The sequence below is a fragment of the Schistocerca cancellata genome, chromosome 7, assembly GCF_023864275.1.
Source record: "Schistocerca cancellata isolate TAMUIC-IGC-003103 chromosome 7, iqSchCanc2.1, whole genome shotgun sequence".
Taxonomy (NCBI): Eukaryota; Metazoa; Arthropoda; class Insecta; order Orthoptera; family Acrididae; genus Schistocerca; species Schistocerca cancellata.
This window is the reverse complement of record NC_064632.1, coordinates 603,426,371-603,445,418: the sequence shown is the minus strand read 5'-3', so window position 1 is coordinate 603,445,418 and position 19,048 is coordinate 603,426,371.

Genomic DNA, 19,048 nt, shown 5'->3' with positions numbered 1-19,048 from the left:
CTTAAAGTTACGTATTTTCTGCAGCGTCTGGCGGCTGGGGAGAAAAATATATATTATGTTAATAGCGGGCGAGTTTCTCGCTTCCGCTAAATTTTTATAAGTTAATATCGCCACGTAATGGCGTCGTCGGCTGCATCGGCCGCTGCGATTGTTGCACTGTAAATTACTCGAATGCAGGCTAATTCGAGGAAGGCGGACATGAAATCGGGATTACCTCTTACAAATTAAAAGTGCACAATAATATTAAATCAATATATTATCTGCTTAATTAGTACAAATATGCTTACGTTTGCAGCACTCGCAAGATGTCCGTCTACACGCAACCAAGACAAAAGTCAAGACGACTAAAAAAATTAACAAAAGAGCGTATCTTGTCGTCCGTTTAGATCATTTTGTTTTATTTCTTTTCCCTCGAAACTTACACAGACAAATTATTATAATACGGGTACATGATAAAAATGAATATTATTCAATTTTTAAATGTCTCTTCTTTATAAATATTGTTTTTTTAAGTCTTTTCTTATATTTCACTGGGGACGCTATACCGTCTCCAGCACAGAGCAGATTAATGAAACTTTAGGGTTGGGAGCGGTTCCCTAGAACAGAAAGATGATCCGCGGGTTGAATAGGGATGTGGAAATGTAAATGAATTAATAATTGCTCGAATACACCAGACTCTTGCTAAACCGGCCGTTCCTCGCACATGTGGGTGCCGGATTAGCGGAAGTACCGGATTGTTGAGAGTGTCTAAAATTTAGAATAAACACATAGGAATTGTACTTTATCAAATCAAAAGATAAATTGATTTTTACAGAAAACTTAGTCCTTGACTATGTACACGCATATTAGTACCAGACGACATTCACTATGAAACATGTTCCGAAGTTTTAATTGTCATCGTGATGACATACGACAGTAGTACGCTTTATCACACAACGGCTTTACAAGCATTTCATAGGTCCTGCCATGTTTCTGATTGTTGCATAATGTATTCCAGGAAGACGTCTCCAGCTTCAGCACCTTCAACTTGAGATATCCCCACGTTCTCTCCTCCTACGTCCACCTCTTCATCAACTTCGTCGTAACTTTCCTGTGAGCCAACGATTACCTCTTTTCTGCTCAAGTTCGGTCGTAAATAGTTGCTCGTCCAACAGTGTTGCCAACAACAATGGTGTTCTCCCAAGAACCTCAGTTCAGTTTATATCCAATTTCGAGTTTCTGCTTAAGGTCTCGCATGACGTGTTCCCTTTTAGAAGCCACAAGAAAAACCACAGTTTCAACGTGTACAGGAATGTTGAACACTGTAATTAACTAACAACATTGTTGCAGACGAAATTTCGTTATTGTAACGTCATTTCAGATGGAACGACTAGAAGATGCAAGTGTGCCGGATTACTGAGAGGGCCGTATTAGCGAGAGTTTAGTGCAATTGTAAAAACTGATTGGAAAGAATAGTTGCCGGCCGGATTCGCCGAGCGGTTCTACGTGCTACAGTCTGGAACCGCGCGACCGCTACGGGCGCAGGTTCGAATCCTGCCTGGGGCATGGATGTGTGTGATGTCCTTAGGTTAGTTAGGTTTAAGTAGTTCTGAGTTGTAGGGAACTGATGACCTCAGAAGTTAAGTCCCATAATACTCAGAGCCATTTGAACCATTTTCGAAAGAATAGTTGAGAAAATTTTGAAGGTAATTTATGAATCTTTACACAATCGTGGGTGAACTTTAAGTGATACCAATATCAACAGGCCCTGAATATCATTACATTCGAGGCCAATAAATATAATTTGCATGACCTACTGCTGCTCCCAGTAGTGTACGGTACCAAATAATCACCGCTACCACTGAAATTGTCGATCTCTCTATAAGTTCTTAAACACACGAAGCAAAATATTTTTAGTAAAATTAAACTAAGGTCAAAAGGTGCCTATGAAGCCTGAGTCATTACCTTAACATTAATCCCATTGTGTTTAATCTTGAGTGATCGCTCCCCCAGACACGGTGCTAATTATTCTTATCTGCAGCGAACCTCATGATGCAGGATCTCAGCGGCGAGTGAAATGATGAACAGATAGGATTGGGACTTAAAACCGTGAGAATAAATATTCCTTTTCTAATAAGTTTTGATAATACTTTTAATGAACGGTCAAAGTACACACTTTTAACAATGCTGGTACGAAGGATGCGAACACACGTCCGTACGCCACAACTTCCCGAAACAAAAAGGTGAAGATAGATGAATTAATAAAATGAAGTGTGTATTTCTTACTTTGCTTCGTACAGATATTTAACGATGTATCAAAACACTATCCTTGCCACAAAACAACTCGTTAATTTACTTTTGGCGGTGATTTGGTTGATAGTTCCTTCAGTTTACATATAGCTTACATATAAGAAGAGAAAAGAAATAAAAATAATATGATTCAATACAGCGTCCTGCCCTTGAAAGTTAAGGAAAAAAACTTCAAAAAGTACTATTTTAAACTGCTATGATTCAGATTCAGAAGGATGTGGGTTGCAGTAAGTTCTGGGAGATGAAGAAGCTTGCACAGGATAGGGTAGCATGGAGAGCTGCATCAAACCAGTCTCAGGACTGAAGACCACAACAACAACAACAACAACAACAACAATGATAGTTAAAAATATCAAACAATTGCAAAAATGTGTTATATTTTAGACAAAAAAGTTTTAAATTTCTCCAAATGTGTAACATTGATAACTTTTTGAGTAACTTCTTCTATATAATTGTTGACACAGAGCAAATTGTTCGGTTATGCTCCTGAATTGTAAGGGAAGCGCAAAGTGCGTGCTCCTGCGGCAGATCGGAAGCGCTAACATCTGGCGTCCACAGTTCGGACAGGAGGGGCAGGACGAGTCACTGGCACAGGTGGTACAGTCTCTTGGCCACACAAAGTGAGGTGGCATGGGGAACACTGGCAAAGACTCTAAATTCACGTGCTTCACTTTGGCGCAGATTACAAAATTTACCATTTGATGTTAATTTAGTTTCAACTCTCGGCTTGCCGCAGCATCGAACCCTAGACTGATCGCCGTCCTCCGGTTTCGAGCAGAGTGGAAGACCTGAAACAAAAGATTCTTCCCGTTCTGTGGCGATCTCGGATACGAATTTCTCGACTTTCGCTATCAGGTGGAGAACTGCAGCGCGCCTTTAGTACGTCATTTGCGCACTACACAAATGAACCGGTTACCTGGGCAATAGCGTGGCGTGCACATGGTACGTTTTTAAGGTTACGGGAACCACTTCTTGGTGACAATAGTGAGTTGCCAACTGATATCGAAGATATATCAGCAACATTACTTTCTGAGGATTCTTGGAGACTGGAAAGAGAAAATTTTAATGTGATATTAGTAAACTGAAGGAGTTGTAATGTTGATGCATTAATTTGTTCTGAAAGCAGTGCTGATATTCAAGACAATAAAAGCGGGTTAAAAGCTGTGAGGTATCTGGGGAAGTTAACCTTGCATTACTGAGCAACTGTTTCACCAGGTATCCAGTCTAGCTTACCAAATTCCCAGCCAGACTAACATTAATTATAATCTTTTAGTAGTCATCTTACGATAACCGGTGATATATATATAAAAGGCAATTTAAATAAAAAGAAATAAATCAGTTTAAATATGGACATTTATTTTAACATTGATCATTGTTCCGTTAAAATTTCAGCATATTAAACTTGATTCATAACTAAACTGGCGCCTTATTTAGGATTGTTAAAATGTGAGTTTGTAATCTTACGGAACACCTCAAATAGGGAGCCAAGATTGGGAGACTACATACAACACTGCATTCATAAAAGAACACATGAAGAACGTTGAAACATATGCAAGAGGAAATTAACCACAACCAACCAATTTAATTTTCATCTAAAGAAGTTACATTCGTAGCGCAATCCTATCCATCATGAAATTACCACACACTGGTATACTAAATTCATAGTAACTCTCTGTGAAATCTTCCCGAAAAGAATAGCTGAGGGCTACTTTGACGATTACACCACATGCTTCACGTGGTCCACTTGGTTTACACAAAGAGTGTAACTCCACAATAATTTTGATAATTAAAATAAATTACATCCAAACACAAATTACAAAAGAAAAACCTCACACTGGTTACTATCGTCTTACTGTAAACCTGATGGGTCAAACAATTGTATAAGCACGTGGTACTGGTATCACAAAGTCCATCCCACGTGGGTTGAACATAAAGAAAAGTTGCTGTATTGAAAAATATTGTCAAGACGAGACGTTATAATCTCACGCAGACTCGCATTTAAGATTGATGATCTTAGTTAGAGTTACGGGTCATCAACACGTGGTTCCACTTTACTCACAAAGTAGTGACAAAGCAACTACTGGAAGATATTCTGAACTATACACTCGAATTACACTGCGTTTCAATTTAAGATAACATTAGATATTTTAGATCTAAACCTGAAATAAAGGTGATTAAATTTTCAGTTAGGCTGAACTTAAGAAATCCATTGTCCTGCGGACTTAGCAGACACGCGCTTAGCCGGAGATCTTACCACTTCAGACGCTCGCCGCGGACAGACTGCCTTGGGCCCCTACCAAGGGTGCTTCGAGATACAAAACGGAAGTGACCAGAGAGGCAGCTTCCTAAACCAACATGACAAGGCACGGACAGGACCATACTAAGAATAGAAACCTCTTTGCTTTTACAAATTGTAGCTACCTGTTCCGACGTTGGTCCTACTGTTCTCTAGCAGACACGCTTGTCTGCTAGCATCAAGCATGGAACTAGAAATACATTTGCTCATTCATCCTCTCACACAGAAGGGAAGGGGGATGACAATATCTTATCATATACAGTATATAAAAGAAAGCGGATGTAGGTTCCGTATGAGACTGTCTGACATGAATTACATATAAACTGTGTTTTAAAGTGTAGTAGTGCGACAGATCGTTCTTGATTATGCGTAAAAGTAACACGTTCCACTGCTCAGTCTCCTCCCAGATAGAGTCAGAAACACCACAGTAAATTTAGAAGTGGAATGTATGCCGTAAATGACAACAGATTTAAGAAATTAACATGAAAGGAATCCAACAGAGACCTTTCAGAGTATATGATAACGTTCTGAAATTAGTAATGTTTGTTGAAGGTAATAATTTCCACGCAACGCGGGCGTCCTCAGAAATTCACCCAACAGTTGGCAAGATTGTGAAAACTGTCCTTTTTTTGTACGTGATTGATTCGATGAGATGTAAGACCTGTTACAGCCCAAGACCCCGATGCTACAGGACATATGTACAGTAATACGCCAAAACATGAGCAGTGCCCACCGCGACGCCGGATGCCAGCTGGCGGCGATGCGAGCACGTGACGCGGTAGCAAGAGTGTGTAAGCGAAGCGGACACGGACGGGGGAAGATATGGGCTGCAAATTGGGAAATCCACTGATAAAAGCCACTCTGACAAAGAATAGTTTATTATTACATGAAGCCTGCGAACGACTATCTCGAAAAAGGCGACGCTGGTCGAATGCTCACGTGCTACTGTCGCGAGCATCTGCCGAAAGAGGCAGCAGGACAGTGGTTGGGCGTCCACGGAAGCTTGTCTGCTCTGTCCCGGCATATCGACAAGTGGCGGGACGAAGAAGATTGCAAGAGCAAAGGAGGAGGTGAGGCGACACCAGGCAATAGCCCGCTGACAAGGACCGCGCCGTGACAGGAGCGCCCCCTAACCGAAGGCAATGTAAGCGCCGCTACTGCCACCTGTCGCCGGACAGTATTAGCACAGGCCAAGCGGAGAGCACTACGATAACAGCGACGAGTGATCCATATCAGTTGGACCTCGTACACAACGAAGGACTTTGGTTGTTTGTATGTCACACATCACTTGCAACACCGTTGTAAATTCAAAGTTAAGTATTGTCAATCTGCTTTATTGAAATGAAAACTACTGACGGCCTTGGGAGAGCCAGTCCTGACAGAACTCTACCATCTGGTGAGCAAGATGTATGAGACAGGCGAAATACCCTCAGACTTCAAGAAGAATATAATAATTCCAATCCCAAAGAAAGCAGGTGTTGACAGACGTGAAAATTACCGAACTATCAGTTAAATAAGTCACAGCTGCAAAATACTAACGTGAATTCTCCACAGACGAATGGAAAAACTGGTAGAAGCCGACCTTGGGGAAGATCGGTTTGGATTCCGCAGAAATATTGGAACACGTGAGGCAATACTGACTTATCTTAGAAGAAAGATTAAGGAAAGACAAACCTACGCTTCTAGCATTTGTAGACTTTGGCAAAGCTTTTGACAATGTTGACTGGAATACTCACTTTCAAATTCTAAAGGTGGCAGGGGTAAAATACAGGGAGCGAAAGGCTATTTACAATTTGCACAGAAACCAGATGGCAGTTATAAGAGCCGAGGGGCATGAAAGCGAAGCAGTGGTTCGGAAGGGAGTGAGACAGTGTTGTAATCTCTCCCCAATGTTGTTCAATCTGTATATTGAGCAAGCAGTAAAGGAAACAAAAGAAAAATTCGGAGTATGTATTAAAATCCATGGAGAAGAAATTGTAATTCTGTCAGAGACAGCAAAGGACTTGGAAGAACAGTTGAACGGAACGAACATTGTCTTGAAAGGAGGATATAAGATGAACATCGAGAAAAGCAAAACGAGGATAATGGAATGTAGTCGAATTAAGTCGGGTGATGCTGAGGGAATTAGATTAGGAAATGAGACACTTAAAGTAGTAAAGGAGTTATGCTATTTGGGGATCAACATAACTGATCATGGTCGAAGTAGAGAGGATATAAAATGTAGACTGGCAATGGCAAGGAAAGCGTTTCTGAAGAAGAGAAATTTGTTAACATCGAGTATTGATTTAAGTCTCAGCAAGGCCTTTCTGAAAGTATTTGTATGGAGTGTAGCCATGTACGGAAGTGAAACATGGACGATAAATAGTTTGGACAAGAAGAGAATAGAAGCTTTCGAAATGTGTTGCTACAGAAGAATGCTGAAGATTAGATGGGTAGATCACGTAACTAATGAGGAGGTATTGAATAGAATTGGGGAGAAGAGGAGTTTGTGGCACAACTTGACAAGAAGAAGGGACCGGTTGGTAGGACATGTTCTGAGGCATCAAGGGATCACAAATTTAGCATTTTAAGGCAGCGTGGAGGATAAAAATCGTAGAGGGAGACCAAGAGATGAATACACTAAGCAGATTCAGAAGGATGTAGGTTGCAGTAAGTACTGGGAGAGTAGCATGGAGAGTTGCATCAAACCAGTCTTAGGACTGAAGACCACAACAACAACAACATGTCACCCATCACTTGCAACACCGTTGTAAATTCAAAGTTAAGTATTGTCAATCTGCTTTATTGAAATAAAAACTATTAATGTTATTTCCTTGAATTGTTGTCTTTACATTGCAGGGGCGCTCATTTTCTTCAATAATTTCTTGTCATTTTTGCTGATCAGTGTTTTGAAGTGGGCGTTGCAGAAAGTTTCTTAGCTTGCTTGCCTTATCTGTTTTTTGTAGTTGTCTCTTCCAAAATGCCCACCCTTCCTGTTACGCCCCCTACTCGGGCGCCGCAGCTGCAAGTATTAGATGCCACGCAGCTAATGCAAATGTTTCGGTTCTAGACGTAGCGGATCTCTGCGTTACTCAGCACGGTGCAGCAGCTACAGGCCAACGCTGCGCGCCTGACGGAACGAGCACCGCCTACAGCAACCCCTGCTGCTGTACCGCCTTTTCGACAGTTCCGTGAACAAGAAGAGGAATGGCTCGAGTGGTCGTCCCAGTTCGAATCCCATACCCTCGCTCACAGTTTACCAGGTACAGTGAAACATCCCTGCCTAGTATCAACAGTAAAAGTGCAGTGTTTAGGCTCCCACAAAAACTTTTTCCCAACGCCATTCCGAGTGAACTTTGCTATAAACAGGTGGTACAGTCGTTATCTGAGCAGGTAGAGCCAAGCAATGCCGAGCGATGATTTCTAAGTAATCGCAAGCCAGCGACTTCGTGTTTCGTGCGATCGTTTGGAGCGGTTTCTTGCGATGGGTTTGGAAATATTTACGCGATATGTTCCGCTTAGAACATAGCGAGACTCGCCTAGAACATTCCAGAAATGAAGGTAGCTCACAAACGTTCCAAGTTGGGCGCTGTACGTAAAAAGTACTGACGGTTTTGAAAGACATAACTCCACGGCAGACAAAAAGTAATATTTCTCACATAAACATAACCCCATCTCAAAACGACAATGGCTGTTATTACAGGCACAGACATTGTTGCAGCTGACGAGAATAACCTATGTTCATTAGAAAGCTCTTTAGTGCTGTCAAGAAATTCAAAGGGCGCCGTTTCAATGTCTTCACCCTCACTCTCCCCACCACATATACCGGTATCCATAAGAAACAAAGAAAAGTACAAGTACGGAGTTTCTGAAAACAGAAACTTATCCAGAAACCAGTCTCAAAACCAGAGACGCAAGTTGACCGTTACCACTTTGTTGGGAGTATGCTGGCCATCATGCAGAAACTATCGCCTGAAAGTTACTTTAGAAAAGAATTAAAATGCAGCAGTTTGTACGGAAGGAGCTGTTACAGTCATCAGCTCCCACGCACATTACACCCTGTACTATCACAGACGCGAAATTCCCCAAGCTGACTGTGTGATTTTAAATCCTCTAGCTTACATACAGTTCCAAAATTTCGGTCGACTATCATAAATCTTATTACAACAACTCTCTGGTAAACTGGTAATGGTTAAAAGTTTTTTGTAAACTTAATAAGGTGTGCTTAGCTGGCGGTGATCATAAGCTTCTCTTCAGCGATAAAAACCTTGCTGACATTTGCGTTTGGCTCTCTAATCTACTTCAAACAGACAGTCCAATGTCTCTACACTCATTCTGAAATAATCCTAAAATTTACCTTCACATTTCTTAAGTCTCCGTACAAATGATTAAATTCTGACAACACTCATCCTCTCCTCGTTCATTTTATGCATCAATTCACGACTGTCTTGAATTCTGAGACTGTTACAGCCCCCTCCCCTAGCCACAAGGGCAGTGTAAATTCTGACTCGTTGGTGACTATGCAAAAATTGAATAACAACTTCATTCACTGCCGATAGTGCATCAGCGTTGTACCGAAACGCTCATGCTCATATGTGGTGCTTATTTCAATAAAGATTATCTAATGAATTAAATGAAGACTGTTGCAAAGAAATTACTCAATGAGCGCCACACCCTGTTAGATCACACATGTAAACAGTAGTTCCAATGACGAATACAGTTTTTCTCTACAGACAAGTAGCGATCAGTGGCCATACAGAACCCATGAACACCCCTTCAGCAAACGAAAAGGAACGTAACATAATACACTAATTTCGATTAGCGCCTGACAATTGTTCACTATTATTTGAAATTTGAAAGAGTAAGATTTCGTCGTGTGTGTTTTGCTCTACAACTTGATTTGGTTGCCGGTTGAGGTTTATGAGGACGTTCATAGCGAGTGAGGTTGGAACAGAGACGGTGACATTTTTGTACTCTAGAAGCCAATATTTCCGAGACGGAACTCTCAGCTTGGATACCTTTCATTATGGGGCACATACACAAATAGTAGTTTCGTCGCCCAGTCGATAGGCAAGTTCGCTCTATTTTATTGTAGTTTGTTAATGCCCAGAGTTTGTTAATATGTAATCGTTCTTTGCTTATGAGATATGCATTGTTCACAGCTACTAAAATTTCGAATATTCCGGCTATAAAAATGTATCTTCAATTTTTTATTTTTCGTCATATAGGTACCGTATCGTAATTTATGTTTCAAGGATTTTTAATGTTCTACTGATTTTTGTACATGCTTGTGTTTAACGTCCATTTATGACACAGCAAGTGATTTTTTAAGTGTAAAAGACTAACAATGCACGTTCCCTCAGGAAAGACGCTTAAATGTTACCCAAGAATGTATTAGTAAACGTTAACAATAAATTGCTGATGCATTTGCTTATTCCCATAGTTGCCTCACGTGCTGTTGTTAGCTTCTAACAAGTGTGCATATAGAAACAAAAATAACGACACTTCGTGGGCAATAGCTGTAAGACGGGTGTACAGCAATTTAGGACATCTTCAACGAACGAGATTTCTTAAAGGAAAACACACCATTTCTTAAATTTATTTCCTTTCTTTTTTAATTTTACTTCCACCCTCCTATACAGTTTTCATTGCGTAGTTCATTGCAAATCGTACATGTCTTTTCTATACTCGTAAACTGAATGAATTCTCACTAGTGGCAACTTCCGCCCCCACCCCCTCCCCCCCCCCCCCACCCCCCCCCCCCACCCACTCTCGTGGGCGCCTGTGGTTCAGATGGATGCAAGTTGCGCATGTCTGATGAGCATGGAGAGTTGCTTCAGACCAGTCTTTGGACGGAAGATAACATCAGATAAAAAAATATCTCACAGAACTAATTAAATCACTGTTGTACAGAATTACACATTGTGTAAACTTTCTACAAAAACTGAAAGGAAAAGAAAATCTACGCCTTATTTTTTATGTCAGAAATTTCACAGTGATTTTAGGATCATGTATAACAAGCAACAGATTTTATTTGCTTGCCATAAATTGTTAACAGTGAATAAATTATTAAATAGAAATAAGAAGAAAAGGGCTACAAATAAGTGTTGAGAACATTCTACAAATTAAGCTATCATTATAATTTTAGTTTCCATTTCCCTGCTTTGAGAGAAGTAAACTCATTGGTTACGTCGTCCAAGTCAAATTTAGTAGTGATTCGTATTCTGTCGATAAGCTAGCTACATTTTACAGTCTGCTTCACCAATACTCGGACTTGAATAGCCTTTTAACATTTTTAATTTGCTGAAACTGCATTGACAAGATTCTGGAGTCACTGGAATTGTCATATACATACTAAAAAGCTATTTCGAACTTTGGATAAGAACATCGTAATACATACTTTGGAATAAACTTCAAAAAATCCAAATGGGTAGCTGTGTCAGTGCTGTCCAACAATTATTTCTGTTGCAATTTGAAAGCCGCTATTTAGTTAAACAGTTCACCTAGACTGATATTTCTGCTATATTTGACAAAAAAAGCTGCTGTATATTTTTCACAATAAAATATAGAACTCTCACTACAGGCGTTCTTGACAGGAAACTCAAATGAGCTCAAATGGCATGTTGTACATGAGATGAGTTTCCCATTTCACATTTCACATATTACGCTCTCAAATAATTTGAAGAATTCTATCTTAATCAAGTCGTCGACAGATATCGGCAAAAATAGGAAGCCCTCGCCTAAACCGCATATTGTTTGGTTCAAGACACGATGACCGGCCTTTCAGATCCTAGAATACTACAGCGGAAGTAGCAGCAAAAACTGCATTGTTGAATACGTGCAAACTGTTCGGCAGCAGTCGTTTGTTAGTGACGCTGCTTGGACCAAACGACGCTGTGACAGCCGAGGAGGGCTCCTTCTCGCAGGCAGAAGACAAGACAGGGGAGCGTGCGCTGGAATACAGGTACCTCTCACGCCTCTCCCGATCAACTCTCACGCCTTCTTTCCTTTCTGCTCGCCCTCTGAGCCCGCGTCTCGCCGCAAAGACAAAGGCTGGTAAACAAAGGCCACTCACCGAGAGTCAACTCCCAAAATATTTTTGATAAATTACTGCCCTCCGCCAAAGCTATGTCTTTGAAATCATTCCAGATAAAATAGTAAAATCTGTCATCACAAAATCCATTTTCCAATAAGAAATAACTTTTTTCACATATGCGGTGTCAACGCGACATTTCAGAAGACGTAAATATATGACATACGTCTTTAATTATACACTGAAGCGCCAAACAAACTTGTATAGGCATGCGTATTCAAATATAGAGACACGTAAACAGGCAGAATCTGGCGCTGCGGTCGGCAGCGCCTATATAAGACAAGTGTCTTGTACAGTTGTTACATCGGTTACTGCTGCTACAATGGCAGGTTATCGAGATTTAAGTAAGTTTGAACGTGGCGTTACAGTCGGCGCACGAGCGATGACACTCGGCATTTCCCAGGTAGAGATGAAGCGGGGATTTCCCCGTACGACCATTTCATGAGTGTACCGCGAATGCCAGGAATCCGGTAAAACATCAACTTTCCGACAGCGCTACGGCCGGAAAAAGATCCAACAAGAGCAGGACCAACGACGACTAAAGAAAACCGTTCAACGTGACAGAAGTGCAACCCTTCCGCAAATTGCTACAGATTCCAGTGCTGGGCCGTCAACAAGTGTCAGCGTGCGAACCATTCAACGAAACAACATCGATATGGGCTTTCGGAGCCGAAGGCCCACTCTTGTACCCTTCGTGACTGCACAACACAAAGCTTTACGCCTCGCCTTTGTCCGTCAACACCGACGCTGGACTGTTGATGACTGGAAACATGGTGCCCGGTCGGACGAATCACCTTCCAGATTGTATCGAGCGGATGGACGTATACGGGTATGGAATCCGTGGACCCTGCATGTCAGCAGTGGACTGTTCAAGCTGGCGCAGACTCCTTAGTAGTGTGGGGCGTGTGCAGTTGGAGTGATATGAGACGGCTGATACGCCTACATACGACTCTGGCAGGTGCCACGTACGTACGCATCCTGTCTGATCACCTGCATCCATTCATCTCCATTGTGCATACCGACGAAATTCCAGCTGGAGAATGAAACACCCCACACGTCCAGAATTTCTACAGGGTGACTCCAGGAAACTTTTCTGAGTTTAATCACTTCCAATGGCGACCAAACTCCCCAAACACAAACGTTATTGAGCATATCTGGGACGCCTTGCAACATGCTGTTTAGAAGAGGTCTTCACCACCTCGTACTCTTACGGATTTACGGACAGCCCTGCAGCACTGATGGTGTCAATTCCCTCCAGCACTACTTCAGACGTTAGTCGAGTCCATGCCACGCCACGTCGTGTTGCGGCAGTTCTGCGTACTCAGGGGGGTCCTACACGTTACTAGGCAGGTGTACCAGTTTCTTTGGCTCTTCAGTGTTTATTCCCCGTTTCACGTGTTGGAAGGGTTACTAAGCAAAATACACTCCTGGAAATGGAAAAAAGAACACATTGACACCGGTGTGTCAGACCCACCATACTTGCTCCGGACACTGCGAGAGGGCTGTACAAGCAATGATCACACGCACGGCACAGCGGACACACCAGGAACCGCGGTGTTGGCCGTCGAATGGCGCTAGCTGCGCAGCATTTGTGCACCGCCGCCGTCAGTTTCAGCCAGTTTGCCGTGGCATACGGAGCTCCATCGCAGTCTTTAACACTGGTAGCATGCCGCGACAGCGTGGACGTGAACCGTATGTGCAGTTGACGGACTTTGAGCGAGGGCGTATAGTGGGCATGCGGGAGGCCGGGTGGACGTACCGCCGAATTGCTCAACACGTGGGGCGTGAGGTCTCCACAGTACATCGATGTTGTCGCCAGTGGTCGGCGGAAGGTGCACGTGCCCGTCGACCTGGGACCGGACCGCAGCGACGCACGGATGCACGCCAAGACCGTAGGATCCTACGCAGTGCCGTAGGGGACCGCACCGCCACTTCCCAGCAAATTAGGAACACTGTTGCTCCTGGGGTATCGGCGAGGACCATTCGCAACCGTCTCCATGAAGCTGGGCTACGGTCCCGCACACCGTTAGGCCGTCTTCCGCTCACGCCCCAACATCGTGCAGCCCGCCTCCAGTGGTGTCGCGACAGGCGTGAATGGAGGGACGAATGGAGACGTGTCGTCTTCAGCGATGAGAGTCGCTTCTGCCTTGGTGCCAATGATGGTCGTATGCGTGTTTGGCGCCGTGCAGGTGAGCGCCACAATCAGGACTGCATACGACCGAGGCACACAGGGCCAACACCCGGCATCATGGTGTGGGGAGCGATCTCCTACACTGGCCGTACACCACTGGTGATCGTCGAGGGGACACTGAATAGTGCACGGTACATCCAAACCGTCATCGAACCCATCGTTCTACCATTCCTAGACCGGCAAGGGAACTTGCTGTTCCAACAGGACAATGCACGTCCGCATGTATCCCGTGCCACCCAACGTGCTCTAGAAGGTGTAAGTCAACTACCCTGGCCAGCAAGATCTCCGGATCTGTCCCCCATTGAGCATGTTTGGGACTGGATGAAGCGTCGTCTGACGCGGTCTGCACGTCCAGCACGAACGCTGGTCCAACTGAGGCGCCAGGTGGAAATGGCATGGCAAGCCGTTCCATAGGACTACATCCAGCTTCTCTACGATCGTCTCCATGGGAGAATAGCAGCCTGCATTGCTGCGAAAGGTGGATATACACTGTACTAGTGCCGACATTGTGCATGCTCTGTTGCCTGTGTCTATGTGCCTGTGGTTCTGTCAGTGTGATCATGTGATGTATCTGACCCCAGGAATGTGTCAATAAAGTTTCCCCTTCCTGGGACAATGAATTCGCGGTGTTCTTATTTCAATTTCCAGGAGTGTATAATGGATGGCAAACACCAAATTGTCAAATAGCACACTTGCTTTTTGACGTTAGAGTGTCAAACTTCAGCAGGCGCTATGTCTATTCAGGGGAGTAGATGCCCTAAACATTCTCATGTGCCAGCTGCCAGGCAGTGCTTTAAATGCCTCCGATACGGGCGCATCTGCAAACAATGTCGGTCTCAAACGAGACTCAACAAATGTAGTGGTCCTCTCTCTGTAGAATCCTGTGCCTCACCTGTTGATATTTTGCGCACTGTGGCGCTCCACGGCCACCCGCGGGTCGATCCCGTCCTGAATATCGTAGATGACGAGGAGCCCAGGAACTAGCTACGGTTAATAACATAGGCTTGAGGGATGCGCTGAACATTACTTGTAAGCCAACCTTCCCTTGCGTCATAGGGAGACAAAAACTTTTTCTATCCTCGACCGATAGTTTCTGCTCAAACAACTACAGCGCTCCAGATCACCAAAATGAAGAACTTTTCCCGCCGGTGCTCACTTCGAGCTTACATGGTTATCAACGCGTGAATGGGATTGGTGGCAAACGTGTGGATGAGCCTCCTCAGACAAACATTCCTCACCGACCTTACCGCCGACCCCAACACGCATGAGTGGTCTAGTACCGAAACCTGCTGTTCCCCACGCAGCCTGCAATCATTCCTATGTGCCTGCTGCATTCAGGGCAACAACTTCGCTAGTACCTAATCAACGACAGCCTCTAGTTCACAACGAAGTAATCGATAAGATGAATATTATAGACATTGTCATTCAAGAAAGGCGACTATGGACGATAACGATATCAGCCTTCTCGTAACAGGTATCTTCCATTCTCTCCCATCCTAAATCATGAAGCCTATAAAAGTATTGCAGTGGAACGCAACATCATCTAATTCCAACAGAGAAAGCTTACAAAGAGAACTATGCATCAGTCAGCCTGATATATCCTGTCACGCGAAAAATGGTTCAAGTCTCGGCAGACTGTTCGCTTCAAAAATTATTTCATGAAATGGAAAGGTAGGGTCGCTGTAGTAGTAAAAAATGCGCTGCTGCATAAAAGATTCCCGTTAACTGCAAAAAACAATGAAATCAAAGTAGTTGCTGTGTAGATACAAGCTGCTCACAAAACTTTTACAGTGGTAGTCTCTGTGTATAAAGCTCCCCAATTAGAATCGCGGAACATGAGACTCCTAATAAACCAGCTTCCGTCTCCATTTGTAATAGGTGGTGACCTGAATTCCCGTCATGTTGCTTGAGGAGAAGACAGTACTGACAGGAATGGCAGGTCTTTGATGTGATCTAAGTGTGTGCGAGTGTGTGTGTGTGTGTGTGTGTGTGTGTGTGTGTGTGTGTGTGTGTGGTTGCATCCGAAGGAGCCAGCCGTTGTGGCCGAGCGGTTTTAGGCGCTTCAGTCCGGAACCGCGCTGGTGCTACGATCGCAGGTTCGAATCCTGCCTCGGACATGGATGTGTGTGATGTCCTTAGGTTAGTTAGGTTTAAGTAGTTCTAAGTCTAGGGGACTGATGACCTCAGATGTTAAGTCCCAAAGTGCTCAGAGCCATTTGAACCATTTTTTGAAGCATCCGGAGGGCTTTCAACATCGCGGTCATCAGCTCCCGTACGCTGACTGCGTGAGGCGAATGGGGCTATAGCACACAGATGAGGAGAACCTAAAATACTACGTAAGACCACATAAGCTCCCTTGTACTCTTCTTTACATGAGTACACGCGACTCCTCGGAACGGAACAATAGAGCAAGGTAGGCAGGGCAGACCGTTACAGTGACATCTGATTTGGAGAGCCACTAAGAGGCAAGTCAGAAAAGAAGATCGACGGCTCATAAAAATAACAACGGTATGAGCCAGTCGTCCTCTAACACACTAAAAGCGGCGACCTAAGAGCTTAGGTAGAAGTGAAGACAAAATACGAAATTGTAAAACACGTGCCACATTCAGCTGATTATCACCTACGTTTGACAGCAGATCTGTCAGTAAATCAGCTTGAACCCTTTCGTCATTACATAAAAAACAGTTGGTTAAAATGTGGCGAACCGTAATCAGCTATAAAATAAATAAATAAATAAAATATTAATTATTGTATATGTATGATAGTGATTGGTTGTAATTAATATTTGCTTATCTGGAACGTGGACGTTTAATTATTTGGTATCAGACGCTTGACAATGGCTTTTTCATAAATGCAATGTTACTCGTGGTTGACCGTGAAATGTGATTCAAATAATCGGACTTCGTTTTTAAATCGTTTCCAAAGACTACTGCCGTAGGTGCGGACTCAAAATCTCAATATTAGAATAATTTGCCAGCCATGTCAATACGTCGTACAGAGGTGACTGTCTACTAAACATAAAAAAGTTTACACAGTTAGTTAAATCAGATATATTCAACGAATAAGCCTACAGTTAAATAATTCTACTTACTTTCATAAATATAGAATCTTTACAGAGTCGAGTGCCTAGTGAGATTGCAACTCGCAGTGTTCTTCTATAACATCAAATATTGCGGTGTGTCAGTTAATAAAATATACGTGCTCCCCGGACCAGCTATTGTACAAGACCTACTTCTTCTTAATGAAACATAAGAGTGTAGTAATTGTATTTTGTTTTATCAGCGGCATAGCGCTGCAGTTCTGTGCTTGCAAATGTGTCTTTATACAGCACACCACATGCACCACAAACAGGTGGTTCTTCACGCCTGAGAGGGAAGGCACGGGTCTGGGGGCTGCGTCCTATCTGAAGTCGCGCTGAACAGACTTCATCAATTCTAACTGGACGGAAGGAGGTGCGGCACGGCCTCACTGTCTCTTTTATTGATCGCAACTTATTTGCCGTCACGCCCAGCCACGCCCAGCCACTCTTCCTCCCGAAGACGCGTGACAGACCTTCGCAGCAATGGCAGCGCAGCGCGCAGAGTGATGGGGCAATCATTTACGCTGGGAAGGGCACACGCCTCCTCGGCCGCGGTATCGGCCAACTCATTCCCACGGCTACGCACGTGTCCTGCTACCCAGCAGAATGGACCTCCTTTCCTTGTCGCTGCAAGTGACGGACGGCGTCGTGAATGTTCTGGACACTTCTGTCTGCTGGGTACGTAAACTGGATTGTCTGCAGCGTATTGAGCGAGTCAGAACGGATGAGGAATTCACGTTTCATCTGATCTACAGCTTTAAAAATCGCTGAAAGTTCGGCGTCACAGATAGTAAACGCACAAGGCAGACGGAACCTAAAGACAGAGGCAGGTAAAATGACAGAACAACCGACTTCATTTCTCTCTTTGGACCCATCTGTGTATACCACGTTACAGTCCTGGTGCTCATTTAAAGCGATAAGAAATTAATGCTTAAAAACGTAGTCTGGACTGAACAATTTGTTGCTCTCTGTCAAATCTAAAATTATTCTGGGTTTCAATAACAACCATGGCTGAGCTTTGCACCAACATCCCTGCTACATGTTTGGCGGAGACGCTTCCAGATCCAATAACAGCTGCTTTGCCCGTATACCGAACGGTTCCGTCCCTCATGGACGACTTCGATAGAGTCGTTAGAAGGATGCCCAGATATTAATACACTCATGCTCATAAATTAAGGATATTGCTGATACATGGTGAAACAACGCTCTGGTGGGCGGTTTGCGGGTTTAAGTCACCTCAGGGTGTAACCATGCAGTGCATCTGACCCGTAGTCGCCGCACGGTGGAGTTGGCAGCAGTCCACACGCGGAGAGGTGTGTTGGTGCATGTCAGAGTACGGTGCAGCGAGTAAGTGTGCAGACGTTCTCAGACGTGTTAATGGTTACTGTTTGTTGAAAATGGTTCAAAGAACACATACTGATGGCGTTATGAGGGGTAGAATACTAGGGCGACTGGAGGCTGCTGAAACGCAGCAGGTCGTAGAACGGGCCCTCCATCTGCCACAAAGTGTCATCTCACGATTATGGCAACGATTCCAGCAGACAGGAAACGTGTCCAGGCGCTACAGTACGGGACGTCCGCAGTGTGCAACACCACAAGAAGACCGATATCTCACCATCAGTGCCCGCAGACGGCCACGGAGTACTGCAGGTAGCCTTACCACAACCACTGGAACATTTGTCTCCAGACACACAGACGACTGAACATACATGGTTTATTCGCCTGGAGATCTGCAAGGTGCATCGCACTGTGCCCCTTGTCACAGGAGAGCCCGTAAAGCCTGGTGTCAAGAACACAGTACATGGTCATTGGAACAGTGGTCCCAGGTTATGTTTACAGACGAGCCCACGTATAGTCCGAACAGTGGTTCTCGCCCGGTTTTCATCTGGCGTGAACCAGGAACCAGATACCAACCCCTTAATGTCCTTGAAAGGGACCTGTATGGAGGCCGTGGTTTGATAGTTTGGGGTGGGATTATGATTGGTGCACGTACAGCCCTGCATGTCTTTGACACAGGAACTGTAACAGGTCAGGTGTATCGGGACGTCTTTTTGCATCAATATGTCCGCCTTCTCAGGGATGCAGTGGGTCCCACCTTCCTCCTGATGGATGATAACGCAC